The sequence below is a fragment of the Thermobia domestica genome, chromosome 12 (genome assembly GCF_964235325.1).
Source record: "Thermobia domestica chromosome 12, izTheDome1.hap1.1, whole genome shotgun sequence".
In the NCBI taxonomy this organism is placed as follows: domain Eukaryota; kingdom Metazoa; phylum Arthropoda; class Insecta; order Zygentoma; family Lepismatidae; genus Thermobia; species Thermobia domestica.
In genome coordinates, this window is record NC_137465.1 from 27,147,625 (window position 1) to 27,165,323 (window position 17,699).

Below are 17,699 nucleotides of genomic sequence, written 5' to 3' on the forward strand. Positions count from 1 at the left end.
TCTCTGAAAGTATATAGACGGTTTCTTTGCACACAGTATATAAAAGTAGGGGTTGCATAAGGTACATGGCCACTTTCCACATTTTTAATGTTCTCCCCTCCTAGAACTTAAGATTCCCCTCCAAAACCGAGGGGACTGGATAAAACACTGGACAGAAGGGAAATGCCTGGATAATTATTAGTCGGTTTGGTCGCCTTTCTTGTGAATTGGAACAATGATTGATTCTTTCCACTCTTGTGGCAATTCTTCCTTGTTTCAGATATGGTCATTTGAGGCAATACCAACACTCTAAGGACATTAACGCTACTACAAGATTGTAATGAATTGTTAAAGAAACAAATTATAGCCCATGATTAAGTATATTGTGAAGATATGTGTATCTGAACACATAATGAAACATTTTATTCATTATTTCAGCTAGTTGACAGATACAATACATGTTACACAAAAGCAATGTGTGGTTGTGGAGGCACAATTGAAATGAACGATGAAGTGTCGGTCTTCCCCAACTCTATGAGGAACACCGACAGGTTGTTGGGGTGATACCGACATCAACATAAAAAAACCTTGTGTACTATGATAGTGTCACTAATAACTCCACAACGCACATTACAGTTCGTAAAGTAGTTCATGGACTTTAGACAAACACGGGAATCTATAATTTAGGAATGTAGAATACCTTTATTTACGGCTCCGGAAAATATTTTTAAAATGTCACTGAGTTACAAATTAGGGAAAGAATAATCACAAAATTTGTTCAGTAACAAGAAATATACGAAACAAGAATTTCTTTTTAAAAATAATGTTCTAAATGTGAGCTAGTGCAGAGAACAGAAAAAATCTGTACTTCATGATAAAGTATTTGTTAATTTATGTTAATCATATGCTACCAAAAGTGTGGTTATAAATTAAAATATTAGTGTTAGCTTCGTATACAGGAAAGAGCAAACATTGTGCTCATATTTGTCTGAGATTCCACATTGTTAACACACAAAAATGGGATCGTCTGGATGAAGAACACAGTCCTCGTTAAACCGATGAAAATATTTTGTACATTGAAAATTTTCTTTTTGAGGTTTCTCAGTTTTGTTACTGTTTTGCAACATTTTTATGTCTGTACACTCTTTTACGTGTTACTGCCTTTTAATTTTTCTATCTTACTATTTTTTCTATGCAGATGTTAAAAGTTTGCCACTATTGTCTTTCGCTTTACAGTACCACATCTCATTTTCTTGGATGAACCCATACCAGTCTAATATAATTAACTTTTCTTCCAGTGCGTGTTCATCTTCTTCAGTAAATGTTGTATGTTCACCAAAATGTTTCTTGCAGTTAACTTTTAATAACCTGTCACGTAATGTATCCGAGGGACTTGAAAAGCTCTTGAAACAGTAGCAAGTAGCATTGCATTCTTTACGGCCTCTATGGCTACTGACATTTTGTTCAAATTCCAGGAGCATCTCCTGCAATGGAAAAAGGATGCAGATATTTTATTTTCTATATGTTAATACTAATGTAATATTTTGATATATAGTTAATAAAAATCACAACGAAAGGGGGAAAAAGCGTCTGTCGAAAGTGCCCCAAATATGAGTGTCGAAAGTACCCCGAATGTATATGTTGCACTTAACTATATTTTTTTTACCAGTTAGAAACACTGCACACTGATGAACCAACTACCTGTGATTGCACAACTTTCAGCTGTATGTTGTCCCCCATGAGTGCTGAACAATACAAGTTTTACTTCTAAACAAGAGCTTAACGAAATATACTCAAATTTTACAATGACTCTTCACTTCCTACATGTCTCTCACACCTTACCTCATAAACTTAGACATTTCTGGTCAAATTATTCTACTCATTTTTAAACTTTTACAGATATACATTCCATACACCCCACAGTTTCACTTAGTACTGATTACGCCAACTCCTTCACTTCCAGGAAGAATTGACAGCGCTTTAAACTTAGAAGTGTGGGTATTCCTCAACTGTCGGTCATCCCCTGAATTACTATAAGGGGAATGAGTTTGTGTATTTTGTTCCACAATTTTTCGCCTCTAGCTAAAATTAACTCAGCTGGAATTTCATCTGCACCCGGAGATTTGTGTTTCTTTAATTTCTTTATAGCGATTTCTACTTATATTCGGTTAGGTTCTGGAAATTTGTTTCTGCTGTGTGTATTTTCCTTTCTCCACGCACATTAGTTTTTGGCTGCGTGTTAAGCAAATCGTCTAAGAAATATTTACATCTATTTAAGATGCTAGATATAAAAAGCTAAAAAAAACTTTAAAAAAGAAAAAGTGGTAAATATATGAGAATAACAAATGTATAACAATAACAATAAATAGCAATATCATATTCCTGAAATACTGTTTCTGTGCAGATGGAAATTTTGCGAACTAACTTTATTACATAGACGTAACTAGACAAGAACCAGGAAAGGTGAGCCTATTCCTCTTAAAAGGCCATTGACCCCTAAAATGTTTTTTGGGTGGCAATAATGTGTTCAGTTTATCGAAATTTACGCAAAGCGCTTTTGTGTTTGTTTGCATCTTGTGTATTCTATACTGGCTGCATTTCGTTGCCCCTTTCAACTTTCTTGTTCCCTGATAGAGCTTTGAAACATGATGTCATAAGGTTGCTGCTATACTGTGATATTGGGTATGAATTCCCAAATAGCTCCTTTCAGATCCACAGTAAAATGTAAAAATAGGCGAAAAAGCGACTACTATTAAGTTGCCAAGCATAATATGAGGGCGAGAACTTCAGAATTGGTGATCCCTACAAGACGAGACGAGATAGAGTTCTTTCAATATAAACAACCACCCTTTTCGAGACGAGACGTGTGGTGCTTTCAAGGTACCTTTTCGCGATGGGTCAACCTTCTTAAATCTTCCCTCGTTACCAATACTATTTAGAAACTACCTTAAAAGCAAGAACAAACATTATTACAGAATAACAAAATTTTCTGAAAGACAGTTAATTCTCAGTAATAAGAAAACATGCCCTTTTATCCTCGTTGCTAAATTTTGTTACGACAATGCTTCCTTAGTGTCAATTGGTGTCAAAACAGATACATGACATGTCTTAAGTTACATGTAGTTGATAAATACAAGGTTTCTTGACTTCCAAGGAAACAAAAGAATAAATTAAACCTAGTCAAACATCGTTTTACACGCCAAACGATATTAATGCAATGGCAATTACATGTAACTTAAGACATGTCATGTATCTACTACTGAAGTTTATTTTTCTTAATCTTTTTCACGTGGTATACATTAAACTAAACTCGTTTAGACGAGTGCTAATACTCTCGCATTGTTAAAAAAATTATAAACATTAAATTATAATTTAAAAGAAATATATCTGCAATAAGAATATGCTCTGTACAGCAGGATTAATTAAAGTTATGAAACGCAAGGAAGATTAAAACTGTTAAAAGAATGTGTTTCATTCTCGTGGTCGCCACTTACTTGTCGTACACTCAGTAACATTGATATGAGTTTTCACAGTTCTGCTCTCAGCATGAACAGTTATCCCTAGGAACGTAAGCTGGAAGAGGATCATCGAAATCCCAACTTTTCTGTAAATTTAATGTAATTTTACGGGTGATCTTACAGAGTTTAATATAATTTATCCCCATATTGAATTTCAATAAACATCCAGTTATGTTCCCTATGTATTAACCTCACGGCACAAAGAGGTGACCAGCTCACCTATTATTTATTAAATACGCTTTCTTAGTTTGAAATAATTTGTTCTTTAAGGTTGGTGTAAAGGGACAAGTTTTGCCAATAGATGTCACTACAGTCTTCGTATCTCTCTCATGTATTTTTATCTTTCATAAAAATTCACGATTTCTCTTATAAATTTCAACTTACAGACTTCAAACTTTGAGAGAAGGAACTTCGTAACCTATCGAAGGCAACAATCCGTGCCAATTTTTTATTTGTATTTTTCTTCATTTTGAAATAGCTTAATTGTTGAAAACCTTTAACAATGGAACTGTTTCAACAATGAAGAAAATTATAAATAAAAAATTGGCACCGATTGTTGCCTTCGATAGGTTATGAAGTTTCTCCTCTAGAAATTTAAAGTCTCTAGGTTGAAATTTGTAAGAGAAATTGTAAATTTTCGTGAAAGGTAAAAAATACACGAGAGAAATATGAAGACCGTAGTGATATCTATCGGCAAAACTTGTCCCTTTACACCAACCTTTAAACTCTGTCATGCAGAACCTTTAAAAAATCCTATTTTTGAGAGAAAATTATCATTTTTGTAGACAGTAGAGAGTTGAATTCAAATAAGTGTTTAATATTTCTACATCAGTGGGGCGATGTGGTTCACCGGTGCGGGCGAGTATTTAACATCATACTAAAGGTAAATAAATGATTTCTATTGTGGGATGTGGGCTAGTAGTCTTTTTCCTGGGCTAGTAAATTTTTGTTGCTTATTTGCATTCCTGATTTAAAGAGTAACAGAACACATTGTTCACACATGTATTGCATTATTAGCAGTTATTCTAGAGTAACAGAACATATTGTTCACATATGCATTCCGTTATTAGCAGGTATTCTAAAGGAATATTTACAAAGAATAGATAAAATTTAAAGAGAATGTCTTATTTCGTCCTTTTGTTCCGAATCATAGTCAGCAACAGTATGCTAACCTGTATATTTTGTTGTTCATACGCATTCTACATGCGTCTTGTAGAGTACGTACTGCAGCAAGGGTGGATCCAGGACGGACTTCTGGGGGGTGGGGGTTGTAATACTGCTACTTAGAGCTACTTTTAAGAGCTCCAAACTCTGGGATGGGTTTTATTTATATAGAAAATAAGAAAGTTTCCCCGATCGCCCCTGTACTGTAGCAGATAAAAACACATTAGTACTTGCTTCGGGAAGAAGACTTTTGGAAACCTGATTTTCTAAAGTATAAAAATATTTCTACAATACGAAAGGAATGAGGAAACAAATTTTGTCATACCAAGTAGCTGATACAAGTGTCCCAAAATACAATCTAGTGAGTGACTCAGCAAGCTATTTATTTTCTTTTTGCTTTCTTTCTCTCTCTTTTATCAAAATAAAGATTTAAAAAACAAAAAAGAATCAAGCAATAAAATATAGTTCTAGCAAAGAAACATGGCAACTGAGCTTCTAGTTCAGCATACAAATGGTTCAGAATTAACCGAGTAGCTCGTGAGTGCAATGTATAACAAGATCATAAGAGATTCCTTTCAACACACAGAACTAGTAGAAGCACTTGATAATTCCTATCGTTGTGATATTCTTATTTCTTAAAGCTTTTGTATACATATATATCTTTGGACTATCCTACTTTTATGTTTCTCTGTCTTGTATGTAGTTCGTACAACCTTTTCATAAAAATTGTGTTTACTACGATCAATTGTGAATGAATGTATAATTCCTTTCTAATTACTAAAGTTGCTCGATTTTTTTGACTGCCATCAGTGCGTTTGGAGTTGATTAATATCCGAGGAGAAAAGCATTGCAATTTAATGACTTGTGAGAGAAGAATAGTACGATTTATTTGATCTCATTTACATTTTATCCGGTCTTTTTTTTTTAATCTTTTATTTAAATTTATCTTTTTCTACATGTTTTTCAGAAGCTCTACCTGCGTCTTATAGCTGACAGAAGCGGGTATCTTTTCTCCTGGAATTAAAAAAAAAAATGATAATTTATGATCATCGACTTTGTTACATCAAAATTAATTCGGTTAATCGTTTCTCAACTTGCATAACTCATTTTGTTAAATGAGTTATGGCTTTATGCCTCTAAAATAAATTAACCGATATGAAATTACTGTATGTGCAATTTGTTAAAAAAAAAAAGTATGCTGTAAGAAAATTACATTTATTTTAATGACTAAGTATGTTTACTTGAAATTCTAAGATAATACTACTTTTATAAGTCACAGTAGATTCTTCAGTAATTTTCGGTTTAATAAAAGCATATTAGAATGTAAATGATGCTAAAGAATCTGCTCTATACCTCCCCGCTTCCGCTTACTTCATGTTAATGAATACCTAAAGACAAAGAATTGTAAATTAGACCAGATGGTATCTAAATCGTGTTATTAAATAATATAATTACTATTTTGAAGTATTATTTAGTTGAAAATCTCTCGTCGTCGCGAATTCTGCCGAGGAATTTGAAGCTTAAAATTAGGGATGCGCACGAGACAAGATTTGTGTCTGTCTCGTCTCGGAAATGTGCTGTAAAAGTGATGTCTCGACTCGAAAAATGTATATTTTACTATTGGAAGAGCCGTGTCTCGACTCGAATTTTGTCAGGAAAATCCTGTCTCGAATCGTCTCGTGCACATCTCTACTTAAAATATATAAAACGATAATCATGTCTGTTGTTTTGCATGGTTGCGAAACATGATCGCTTACTCTGAGGGAAGAACGTAGATTGAAAGTAATTGAGAACAAGGTCCTGAGACGAGTATTCGGACAAAAGAGAAACCGGAATGGGGAATGGCGGAAATTTCGTAACGAGGAACTACATAATTTATACGGTTTACCAAACATTGTTAGCCTCATCAAATCTAGAAGGTGGGCAGGTCATGTAGCCAGAATGAAAGAAAGTAGGAACTGTTTCAAGGTTTTCACTGGAAATCCAATCTGAAAACAACCATTAGAAAGACCTAGGCGCAGGTCGGTGGACAATATTAAGATGTATCTCGCAGGAATAGTAGTACAAAGTAGAAATTGTATCCAGTTGGCTAAGGATAGAAGTCAGGAGAGCTTTTGTGAACGCGGCATTGAACCTCTGGGTTCCATAGGCCATAGAGTTAGTTAGGTATTTTCATAGGTAGATAGATATTTTCTTACAAGTCAAAATTAAATAAAAGCTGTTTGGACTCCAAACTGAAAAGGTGCCCTGGTATTTAATGAAGAAAACCAATGATAGTAGACTGTTCAACAAACTGTTACCTTGGGCATGCACCACACCAACAATGTAGCATTGTTGGAAAAAGGATTTGAGGTGTTGTAGGTTCTCTCAGATAACAATGTACACATTAACCGTATCAGTTTAGCGTGCCCTTACGTTCAAATAGCTTGCTGAATTGAAAATATTGCTTTTTCATTTAATATAGGGCAGCTTACCTACGTCGAGCCCCAAACGACTGATACGATTGGAAACATCCATAATTTTATATTGAAAACTGTCCACTTCCAATAGCTTTTCTCTGTGTCCATTTCTACGTTATCTTCAATCATAATAGATTTGGCCTACTGCCCTGGACTTCTGATATACCCGTATGCCTAGGTGAACCAATAATAATTGTACGCATTGTTTCCTACAACCTAAGGCTTTTTAAGGCAACTACTCCTTAGAGTTAAGTATTCTTTCGTTAGTAAATTAGTTAATAGTGTTTTGTTAGAGTATGTAGACTAGTAGTTAGCGTGGATTTAGAATTTTGATTATTTATAGAATTAAGTAACAGTAATACGTCCATAAACAGAAATAATTCCGTTGAGGTAAGTTAGAATTTTACTACAATAGAAATATCATGAACTAATTGTCTACTTCCTGTAGCGCTGTCTTAGATTTGCTAAGAAGTGATAAGTCATATATTTTTAAATTAGAGATATCGAAGTATAAGTAATATATAAGTCCTTTTCGTTGATTCAGAAGAGCTGTATGCATGGATTTAAAAAATGAGATAAAATTTGAGTCATTTCTTTGTGAAATAATTGTGTTAGATTAGGATGGACTACAATTTAACAATCGTATTTGCTGACTGTAGAGGCTAGTGTACATGTACCTTTAAAAGGTATTATAGTTGGATAAGTGAGATAAACATAGATATGAGGCGATTCCTTTGGTTATTCCTTACTAAACGCCACTTTCTTTCCTTACAGGATTCAACTGCGTATACCATTTCCAACATACCAAGTAAGAATTCTCAATATCACTGCAAAATGTACGTATATAAGTTCTAGACTTTATTTCTTTTATTTTATTATAATTCTATTTCTATCTTTATATTATTAGATCTACCTTATACCTTATACAGAGTGTTTCAAAATAACACCGACAGCGTTTGGGAGGTGATTCCTGACACCAAGATAAGGCAAAAAGTATAGACGTACCTCAGTGCACGAAGTGTTATTTCAAAGTTATAGGCTGCCGAAAACATGAAAAAATGAACTTTAAAGGTCCATAGTTCAATACTGTGAGACTTACCGTAGTCGTGTCAAGACTTCACTTAGAAACTAATATATGTGCTATCCAAAAATGCATGTTTTAGAATCCTAAGGTACTCACGCAACAATTTTTATAGAGGCAGTTTGGCTACGGTCATATAGTTTGAAATACTCACCAACTATCTCTATAAAAATTGTTGCGGAAGTACCACAGGATTCTGAAACATGGATATTTGGATAGGACATGTACTATTCCTAAGTGAAGTCTTGACCTGACTACGGTAGGTACTATAGTATTGGAGCTATGGACCTTAAAATTCTTTCTTTTTATGTTTTCAGCAGCTTATAACTCCGAAATGACGGATTTCTGCACCCAGGTTAGTCTATACTTTTTATCTTATCTTGGTGTCAAGAATCATCTCCCAAACGTTGTCGGTGTTGTTTTGAAACACCCTGTACATTACTTCTTTAACTACTGTATCATATTATTTTGCGATATACCTATCTTATAACCCTTAAATCAATACTCTTTTGTAATTCATCATAACTCTTTCGCATACATTGAGGATTCTCCGCTACAGCTCAGGCCCATAGCCAGCCCAAAAATTTAGGGGGGGACCCGGTAGAAGTTACGGGGGCCCGACCCAATCATATTATACTTCATCACCATATTATAGTTCATTTGAAAGCCTACCGTGAAATTTTATGGGCGCCAGCCAAAATTTGGGGGGGCGGGCCCCCTTCCCCCCCCCTTCGTGGATACGGGCCTGCTACAGCTGCTGAAAGAGAACGCATGACAACATCGATACGCTAAAGAAACGTTGCATCATAAACAACCTCAGTATCACAGATAGAGTCTATGTGGAAATTAGGATCATTTGTACACATTGTTGAAATTATAGTTCACCATGCAATTATATAGAGTGACCAGAAAGTAGTAAGAAGTTTAATGAGGACCCTTAACAAGCCTGACCAGATATCCCGAGTTTAGAGGTACTCCCAGTTTCCTGTTAGCTGTTCCGTGTTTCGAGGACATTTTTTTCGGGGCATTTAAATAGTCACTTTGCGTGAGCAACTCACAATGATTTTTCGTACCATACTTGGTTTTAATTTCAAGCTGCACTAGATGGAGTCTATGTTTCCCCAAGTATGTTTGATGGTTTGAAACCCTACTTTATCTCAATTACAGAAATGCCATTTTGAATGATTTATTTCTCCAACGCAACACTTTTATTATTTCTGAAGTTTCTGAAATTCCATCTTGATGTGTACACTATAAAGTGAATGTCAGCAGAAAGTTTTAAATGATCGAAGTTACCAATTGAATTCTCGATTAATTTCTCGAGATGTTCCGGTTTTTCAGTTTGACAAACTGGTCAGACAGCCCTTAACAAACTATAACTTAACAGCGTCTCTGTGTTTGTTAACATACCCCTGAGTGGTAAAGTACTGAAACACTAATTAATTGTATGGCCTACGGAACCCGCAGCTTCAATGCCGCGTTCACAAAAGCTCTCCACTGACTTCTATCTTTAGCTAACTGGGTCCAGTTTCTACTTTGTATTCCTATTTCTGCGAGATTCATCTTAATATTGTCCTCCTATCTGCACCTAGGTCTTCCTAATAGTCGTTTTCCGATTGAATTTCCGGTTAAAACTTTGAAAATGTCCCTACTTTCTTCCATTCTGGCTACATGACCTGTTCACCGTAGCCTCCTAGACTTGATGATCCTAACAATGTTTGGTAAACGGTATAAATTATGTAGTTCCTCGTTATGAAGTTTCCTCCATTCCGCATTCCTGTTTTTCTTGGGTCCGAATATTCGTCTCAGGATCTTGTTCTCAAATATTTTCAGTTTACGTTCTTCCTTCAGAGTAAGTAACCATGGTTTCGCAACCATACAGTACAACAGGCATGATTATCGTTTCATAGTTTCATAGCAAATGATTTTCGGAAACAATTAGCATACTTAAATTCCTAAAAGAGTTTTTTTTTTTTTAAGTTTGTATTTAACAGGCTAAAGGGCAGAAAATGGGAGAACTTCGAGAAAGCCCACGAATACGATGTTATTCGTATTACAAACTCTCATGATCTGGCATAGATCGAGGGACCCATCTCACCAGAAGCGAGCACTCTGTTACTAAGCCTCTATGCTTCCCATGATGTCTCATGTGTATATACAGCAAAAGAAACGCTCATTAACTTAATTTTTAAAAACCGGATATATATTTATTAGTATTTCTTTCTGTCATAGAATGCAGCGTTTCATTTGGACAGCTAATTGGATTCGCAAGTCACGTCTGCCAAATGACTGAATTGTATTGAGAACTTGAAAAGAAAACTTTTTATTTCCGTTCCACCATCAGATGAGAAGAAGATTTGTCCCCGGAAATAGCATCAGCAAAGGATTCCAATGAACCCAGGCTCTATTAGCAAAGCATGAGCTGAATGAAAAGTGGAGTAGTGATAGATGAGAAAATTTCTAGAGGTTTTTTATGTGATTGACTACAGAAATACTTTTGCTTTAATTACAATGGTTGTTCAACTTCTAACCAGATTTTCCTTATAAGGAATGGACATGAACATATCATCCGAACATCCCATTCAAACCTAGTCCTTTTGATAAACATAACAAAGATAGCTTCATGCACAAAAAATTAGGTGCCATGGGCAATTGAGTAACTCCCTGGGGCCCATTAACCCTGTTAGTATAAAGAAAATCGTAGACTCGCAGTGAAGTACAGTAGCTATTCCATGAACATTGTTCATTGGAAAGTCATAGTTTATAGTTCATTCTCTTCAGCATGAAACAAGCTTTTCAGAGGTGCTATGTACTGGGGACAATAACGTATTTGAAGAGGGAAATTAGCAGAATGTCGGGAAAATTCTGTCCAAAAATCCCTCCCATCAACTTTGGCTCCCTCTGGTGTGGCCTTGGGTAAAATCACACAATCCAAATGTGTCTCGAAAAATACTTTAGGGGATAAGAAATGAGTATCAAGTTTTGTTTTGATACACGGAATAGGTATAAGGGGAAAGATTGCATACCAATACGTTCTGTAGGGGCCTACATACAAAATCAACCTTCTTGTTCACCTCAACCATAAGTTGGTAGACAACATGGAAATTTTTAAATTTTTTCTCTCCCTTGGAACAGCTGTTTTATACTTTAATAAGGCCTCTTCTTCGTAACTGCATCTAGATATTCTATCCTTGGTCTTCCTCTTCCTGGTTTTCCTTCTGCCTTTCCCTCTATCAACACGGTGATCTAATCGGAGTGCCGATTAAGATGGCCAAGCGTGTTGTTTCTTCTTTTTCCTATTATCTTCATGAAATGTCTTCCTTCATTAGCTTCCTTTAGTACGTCTTCATTCCTTTTCCTTTCGGTCCATGATATACGCAGCATTCTGCGCCAACACCACATTTCAAATGCTTCCAGCTTGGATATTTCAGCTTTTCTCAATGTCCATGTCTCTGATCCGTAAAGCACCACGCTCCATACCAGTGTCTTAATGAATCGTTTACTAACGTCCAACGACACATTTCTTGATGTTTGTAGTTCCCTTTTCCTATAGGATGCTTGTTTAGCCTGTGCTATTCTGGAACTTACGTCTTTTTCACTTCTTCCGTCCGAGGATATTAGACTTCCTAAATAGGGGAATGTCTTCGATCTTCTCTCCATCTAGCCATACGTTTGCCTCTTCCTGTCCTGCTCTTGTGCACTTTATCACTTTGATTTTCTTCTTATTTATCTTCATTTTGTATGTTTTTTCTAGTTGGTCGTTCAAGTTTGAAAGTGCTTCCTGCAAGTCCTCATCGTTCTCCGCTATCAATGCTGTCATCAGCAAACCTTATTGTGCTGAAAACCTGACCATTTACTTTTACACCTTTCTAGTTTTCTCAATGTAAAGAATAAAAAAAAAATTAAACACTTTTAGTGCAGATGTTGAGGGGGAAAGTATATCAAATGTGGGTATAAAGTGTGCTTCGCGTGTCCAAAAGCGTTCATTCTCCGAAAACAGTATCTAGTATGGCATATTTACTGTTTTCGGCAAACAGTTCGAAAACAAAGTGATGACATACATTTTGCACATTTTGTGAATACTTGGGCAACACAGTGGTGAATACGTTTCATCTGGAGGTGTTCAAAGAGTGTAGGTAATGTGTCCAGTGCCCTACTGTGTCTAAAAGTAGTTTCTGTACGTTTTGCAGTGTATGACCTGACCTATAAAGAGAACATAATATAAAAAGTATAAACACAGTACTATTTAAACTGATATAAAGATTTGTGCCATATTCTCTATAGAACGAAGCAAGCGTTTTAAACAGCAACTGTGCTATAGCTGAATTGGGATAAACTCACGTTGTCCACCAAACACCCACACCCATGCACTTTTGTTCTCTATTCCGTTCTTATGGCGTCATACTATATCTTCTGCCTTGTTTTAAGGATATACCTCCTATCTATATACCTTGTACTATTTTTCAAAGTATACTTTAATTGTGTAGTCCTACCAGTGTGCGATTTATCAGGAAGGATGAGGGGGAAATTCCTCTCTGAAGAATTGGATGTCTCCCATAAGTTTTGAACTTTCCTATGTTAAATTTCTTGGATGTGCACTTTATCATCCATTAAAATGTCCTTTAATTCACGCACTGACTCCTACCGGCTCCGGGGTCACTTCAGAGACCGCACAATTTCACAATAGAACTATTTGGGAAGACACTTTTGCGACTTATCCCCAATTTCCCTCTCCACATGTCACAGAACAATATGCGTGATAAGTAGAGACCGGATGTTAGGCAAAATGCCTATTCTTTAATATTAAAGATATGACCAAAAATAACGTTTTAAAATTTATATAGGGGGTTATAGTTACGATTTAAGCCAATTTTATTTTGCCTATTTTGCCTATTTCGACCTTTACTGCCTAAATAATTGCTTTAGTGCCTAATGTTGCCTATTTTATGCATTTTCTTCAAAATAAACCTTCATTGGGAAAATATATAATTTATATAAATAAATAATACATTCATATATACGTGTATTAGGTGTTTGTAAATACGAGCACGTGGTACGTTACAATATATACACAGGGTGAACTTCAAAGATGTACACATACTTCCGAGGTGATTAATGATATCAAAAGAAGACAAAAAGTTCTCTTGTAGTTTGTCGAATTCCGTGTCGTGTGCGAGTGATAGTGATGCCAACTTGGAATCGAAAATCGAATCTTGACAATTGAAATGGAACAGATAGATGTGTACATACATTGGGAGGTGATTCGTGACATGAAAAGAAGATAAAAAGTCCTGTTGCATGTGGAATTCCGCGTCGTGTACGAGTGACAGGGGTGCCAACTTGGAATCGAAAATCGAATCCTGGCAATTGGAACGGAACACATAGATGTGCACATACTTTGGGAGGTGATTCGTGACATGAAAAGAAGACAAAAAGTCCTCTTCAATGTCACGAATCACCTCCCAAAGTATGTGCACATGTCTCGCTCCAATTGTCAGGATTCGATTTTCGATTCCAAGTTGACCCCCTTGTCACTCGTATACGACGCGGAATTCCACAACATGCAAAAAGACTTTTTGTATTCTTTTGATGTCACGAATCACCTCCCGAAGTATGTGCATCTTCCAGGTTCACCCAGTAGGATGGAATGCATAACAAGCTTCGTTTTTATATATACAATGAAAGAAGATATTGACAAAGAAGTATGTTTCTATATTCTTTGAGCATTATTTATGACTTGAATCTATTTTTTAACAGTATTGAGTATTTATCTTCATTATTTCGAGCTACATTTTAGTGCCTATTTTACTGCCTATTTTTTAAATTTTTAGTGCCTATTTGCCTGCCTATTTTCTAGGTTTTTAGTGCCTAAACATCCGGTCTCTGGTGATAAGTATTGAAACACTTCCTTCAGTTTACAGAGAACGTGGTACAATTCTTGATATCAGGATAAATGTAACGAGTTTATATTTATTATATTATGTTCTCTTTATAGCTCAGGTCATAGGTTCGGTTTTGTATGTACAGGGTGTATTGGTATACAACCTTTCCCCTCATACTTATTCCTTATATCAAAGCAAAACTTGGTGCACTCATTTCTTATCCCCTATAGTATTTTTCGAGATACATTTGGATTGTGTGTTTTTACCCAGGGCCACACTAGAGAGGGCCGAAGTTGATGGGAGGAATTTTCGGAGAGAATTTTCCCTACACTCTCCCAATTTTCCCTGTTCAAGTACATTATGGGCCCTAATACATAGCACCTCTGGAAAGCTTGTTTCATCCTGAAGAGAATGAACTATAAACCATGACTTTCCAATGAACAGTGTTGATGCAATAGCTGTTTTATTGCGGGTCTACAATTTTCTTTTTACTAATAGAATTAATGGGCCCCAGGGACTCCTTTGCTCATGACACTTAACTTTTTGTGCATGAAGATATCTTTGTTATGTTTATCGAATGGACTAATTTTGACTCGGATGTCCGGATGACACGTTCATGTCCTTTCCTTGTTAAGAACCCTTGTTGAAAATTTGAATTTTGTCTTCCGGGTATGTGTAGAGTTATCAAGCTTCTTCCGTGATATATTGTAGACATTTCCATGTACCGTGGAAGTAACTACTGTACAGAGTCGAATAATGGTGTACTATCAAGTCCTTGGTTCATAACAGCGCCAGATCAGCTGAAATCTTCAGTACATCGTCTACAGAATATGGTGAAGAAATATTGTCACAATCCCAAGGGTGAATGGTGTTCAGTGTTCAAGGTGAATAAAGAAGCCAAGGACTCCGATTTCTCTGTAACTTTGGGAAAGGGGGGCATTCAGATGTGTGTTTGGTTGCAGACACGGGTCTAAGAAAACATATATGAGAATTATAAGACAAGTTGAATTCAAATTATGTCAAATATTGTATTTCCCTTATATATATCCCCCCGGGATCGGAGCCCTTGAAAGAAGCTGTTGTTGATTTGAAACACTTCTCAACAAGGCCCCGCTCGTAACAACATTTAATTATCAATCGAGTTGAATATATTTTGTGAGCTATCAGCGTACAACAACAAAAATTGTACGAATGGACACTGAAATAGGGTTGTCAGACATCCCGGCTTTCCGGGACAGTCCCGGTTTTCAATGAAATAATTAACTGTCCCGAAAACGGCTTTCGGAACGCCTGTTTGTCCCGGTTTTCGTTCTTCAGATTGAGCAAAAAAATTCAACCTGCAAGAACTAGTATGTTTCAACTAAAAACGGAAGGTTTTTGGAAGATTTGTATAGCCAATTAATTGTACTAAAGAAACAAGAAGCAGCTTGAAAATCACATCCATTCTTTTGTCCTAAGGGTTGTTTAACTTCCAGACGGAGAAAAAAGGATTTTAAAAAATATTCGAGAGGAGGCATAATGTTATGACAATAATTTCCTGAATAATTATATTCTTTTGTTACAATATAGTGATAGTATTACCATATTATATATTGGATGATTTTGCTTACTCCAAACATGTTGCTTTAAACTTCCATTCTACATCAGACATTTCTTATAAGATGTGCTTGAAAGAGATGCCAACTCCTGATTTTAAATTTCTACTTTTATTATTATTTTCAAGCAGGGCTTACGGTGACAAAATTTATTGTTAGCTTCAGTACTTTTGTTTTGGAAACCACATTAACTGCGCCTGTATATATTATATATTACGACCTAGCGGAAAAAGAGTTCAAGAAGTTTGTGAACATTACTGTAGCAAGGGGAGGGGAATTTAGAACACCTCAATAATAAAATGATATTTTTTGCAGAGTTCCCTCGTGTCTAAGTGGTTAGTGTACGCGCCTTTGGCGTGGGACACCCGCGTTCCATTCCCAGAGGAAGCTCATGTGGTTCGGATTCCACGTTAATCAGTAGGTCCACGTCTCATATAACCTGGCTACTGAAAGAGACGCTAAACTCAAAATCAGATAAATTTTGCCAGCAGAAACTTACACCAGTGGAAAATTATTGGTAATAGCAAAACCCGTGTTGTTGCGAAGAGTATTTTAAGCTTTTGCTCGCTATATTATTATCTGTTAAATACAACAAATTGGAATTCTGAATAAGAGACGCCACGCAGCTCTTCTTATGTTACCTTTTACATTATTTATACACCCCTTGTGGGGCTACATTAGTGTTAACTGTGTATACAATGAATTGGAAAATTGTGAGTAATAATCTGGAAAAGAAAGGTAATTAATTGATTCTAACCCTGACTTAATAAATAGCTTGAGATATTGGTGTCCCAGTTTTTCGTTTACAAAATCTGGCAACCCTACACTGAAAGAATGATTTATGCCACTAAGAATCTAAGTTAGGGGCAAATTTGGAAATAAGCTCTGCATAAGTAATTAGTTTTCAAAAGGTAAGTGAATGCACAGCATCTTTCAAACAACTGACTGAACTGTACATGTTTGAAAGCTGCGTCACAGGATGTCTAATCACCTGAATAGAGAAAAAAATTATGATATTAGGGTCTAACCTACTTCGATGTATGTAGTAAGCGATTAACCCACCAACATTTAAAATCTTTTTAAAACTCAAAGAGGGGGAAAAATCCAACATTGCATTAACACTTGTATAGGAATAGGAATGGTGAACAAGTTAAAAGAATCGAAGCCCATACATCAACCAGATGACGACTTAAACAGAAAATCCAATTAATATTATGAAAGGAAGAAAAAAAGCAATAAAGTAACACGTCTAATAAAGAGGACCGGTTTTTCTTCAAAGTATATTGCTGCTGCATTGAAAGCAACATAGAGTACACTTTTCTCTCGACGACGTAAGAACTCTCCGACCGAAGTGCATGCTTTTAACAGTCAACTCCAATACTTAACGTGTAACTTTCCCGAGTTCCTTTTTCTTCATTTGATACAAACACGACCAAAGAATCGTGTTTATAACCAGTGTCTTTTCAGGTTTGGTAATTTTTTTAAAAAAAGATATTGTAACCTGCTCTGATGTCATCGATAAAGTACGTTGGTTCCTCTTCCTCCTACTTTTGTCTGCTTTCTTTTTATTTTCTTTTATTTATTCTAAAAGATTCGTCTGGATTTTCTTTGTCTCTTTGCTGTTTCTTCTTCCGTCTTTGATTGTAATTGGGGCCACTGTTGTCAGACAAGTTTTCTTTTTTTTAACCAGTATTTCGTAAAAGCTTCTTGAATTTTTTTTGTGTTGACTCTTTACTATATGATGGAGTTAGACAACTACTTGGAGCGATTCCCTTCTGTTTGGTCTATTTCTGTTTTGCCTACAACCCTACCGGTAATTTTATATCATTATCTCTATCTCATCTTAGATTTAGGCGAATAACGAATATCTCTGTTTTCCCTACTCCTGTTCCGCCTACAGTTCTGGTGGCAATTTGTATCACTATATCATCTTAGCTGTAGGCTAAATGGAGTGTGTTTGGCCTATTTTAGCAAATTTATATCATTACCTCATCCTAGATATAGGAAATAGGAAATCATGT

The 17,699-nt window shown here is 35.8% G+C and overlaps 1 long non-coding RNA gene across 1 annotated transcript in view; it reads right to left on the reverse strand.

The window, feature by feature from the left end:
* Positions 1-353: 353 nt before the first annotated feature.
* Positions 354-17,699, reverse strand: part of LOC145666378 (uncharacterized) — a 275,097-nt gene continuing 257,751 nt past the window's right edge. The window contains exon 3 of the long non-coding RNA XR_014127736.1: positions 354-1,463. This is a non-coding gene — a long non-coding RNA (uncharacterized LOC145666378). The remainder of the gene's footprint in view (positions 1,464-17,699) is intronic.